The sequence below is a fragment of the Salvelinus sp. IW2-2015 genome, unplaced genomic scaffold (genome assembly GCF_002910315.2).
Source record: "Salvelinus sp. IW2-2015 unplaced genomic scaffold, ASM291031v2 Un_scaffold552, whole genome shotgun sequence".
In the NCBI taxonomy this organism is placed as follows: domain Eukaryota; kingdom Metazoa; phylum Chordata; class Actinopteri; order Salmoniformes; family Salmonidae; genus Salvelinus; species Salvelinus sp. IW2-2015.
The window spans coordinates 135,157-137,056 of NW_019942572.1; the positions used below are offsets into that span (position 1 = coordinate 135,157).

At 45.1% G+C, this 1,900-nt stretch overlaps 1 protein-coding gene and 1 long non-coding RNA gene across 2 annotated transcripts in view; both read left to right on the plus strand.

Annotated features, from left to right (window-relative positions):
- The window catches only part of LOC139023945 (uncharacterized), a 7,439-nt gene extending 6,081 nt beyond the window's left edge, over positions 1-1,358 (plus strand). The window contains exon 2 of the long non-coding RNA XR_011475181.1: positions 1,260-1,358. This is a non-coding gene — a long non-coding RNA (uncharacterized lncRNA). The remainder of the gene's footprint in view (positions 1-1,259) is intronic.
- The window catches only part of LOC112068517 (elongation factor 1-gamma-like), a 27,208-nt gene that overhangs the window by 19,140 nt on the left and 6,168 nt on the right, over positions 1-1,900 (plus strand). The gene's annotated exons all lie outside the window — the stretch shown is intronic.

The following is a 1,900-nucleotide window of genomic DNA, read 5'->3' on the forward strand; positions in this document are numbered from 1 at the left end:
CGTTGTGAAATCTAATTCTTGAGGAATAACGCAGGACTTGGCACAGGTTAAAGTTAGACCCAATCTACAATAATCTGACTAGAAACCTGGACAATTAGTTGCGCGTTATTGAACGGTGCAGGTACGCCCACTGGTGGGTCGCGCATTTCAGCATGCACATCTGCGACGCTCCTTCACACTTGAAGACATCTGTGGCATTGTGTTGTGTGACACAAACACTGCACATTTTTAGGTGCTTTTTATATGTCCCCAGCACAAGTGTGCACCTGTGTAGTGATCATGCTGTTTAATCAGCTTCTTGATATGCCACATCTGTCAGGGGTAGATGGATTATTTGCAAAGGAGAAATGCTCACTAACAGGGATGTAAACACATTGGTGCACAACATTTTAGAGATGGTTTTTTGGCTATTGAACATTCCTGTGATATTTATCTCGGCCCATGAAACACAGGACCAAAACGTTTACACGTTGGTTTTAATATTTTCTTTTCAGTGTATATGGCTTCAGAGGGGAGAGGGTGAGTTAAGTTTCTGCTGACTATTTGACCTGTGTGTAGAGACTCGGACTGTCCAACTGGCTCCCTATTCCATAGGGCTCTTGTAAACAGAATGTGAACTGCGTAAAACCCAGTATCATTTGGGAAGGTATCCAAAGGCAGAGATTGAGAAGAATGCCACAGATGTCTCAAGTTGTGAGGGAGCTGGTAATTGGTATGCTGGCTGCAGGAATGTCCACCAGAGCTGTTGACAGAGTTTGAGTACGTCCAACCGGCCTCACAACCACAGACCACGTGTTTGGCGGTTGTGTGGGCTCGCGTGTTCTAATCAACTTGTCAACAGATTGGGGTTATGTATGCAGGCAGGGATAAATACAGACAATGAAAAACAATGCCGTTTATTCCACATCATTTGAATGCGCGAGAGATGCCGTAATGATGTCCTGAGGCATGGCTGCCATTCATCACCTCCATCACCTCATGTTTCAGCATGATAATGCGCAGCCCCATGTCTCAAGAGCTACACAGATTCCTGCGAAGCTGAAAATAGTCCCAGTTCTTCCATGACCTGCATACTCACCAACATGTCACCCATTGAGCATGTTTGGGATCTCTGGATCGGCGTGTATGGCACGGAACCAGTTTACACCAATACCAGCGACTACAACACAGCCATTGAAGAGGAGTGGGACAACATTCCACAGGTCACAATCAACAGTCTGATCAACTCTATGTGAAGGAGATGTGTCGCGCTGCGTGAGGCAAATATTCTAATTCTTGGGAGAATAACGCAGGACTTTGGCACAGGTTAAAGTAGACCCAATCTACAATAATCTGACTAGAAGACCTGGGACAATAGTTGCTGTATTATGAACGGTGCAGGTACGCCCCACTGGTGGGCATTCCTGCAGTCAGCATGTCAATTGCACGCTCCTTCAACTTGAGACATCTGTGGCATTGTGTTGTGTGACACAACTGCACATTTTTAGGTGCTTTTTATTGTCCCCAGCACAAGGTGCACCTGTGTAGTGATCATGCTGTTTAATCAGCTTCTTGATATGCCACATCTGTCAGGGGTAYATGGATWATRTTGCCAAAGGAGAAATGCTCACTTAACAGGGATGTAAACACATTGGTGCACAACATTTTAGAGATGGTTTTTTGTGCGTATTGAACATTCCTGTGATATTTTATCTCGGCCCATGAAACACAGGACCAAAACGTTTACACGTTGCGTTTTTAATATTTTTCTTCAGTGTATATTGGCTTCAGAGGGGAGAGGGTGAGTTTAAGTTTCTGGCTGACTATTTGACCGTGTGTGTAGAGACTCGAGTTCCATTACGCTGATGCACAACTCATGACCAGAGCCCTGATGGAATAGGGAGACCAGTTGGCAACAGCA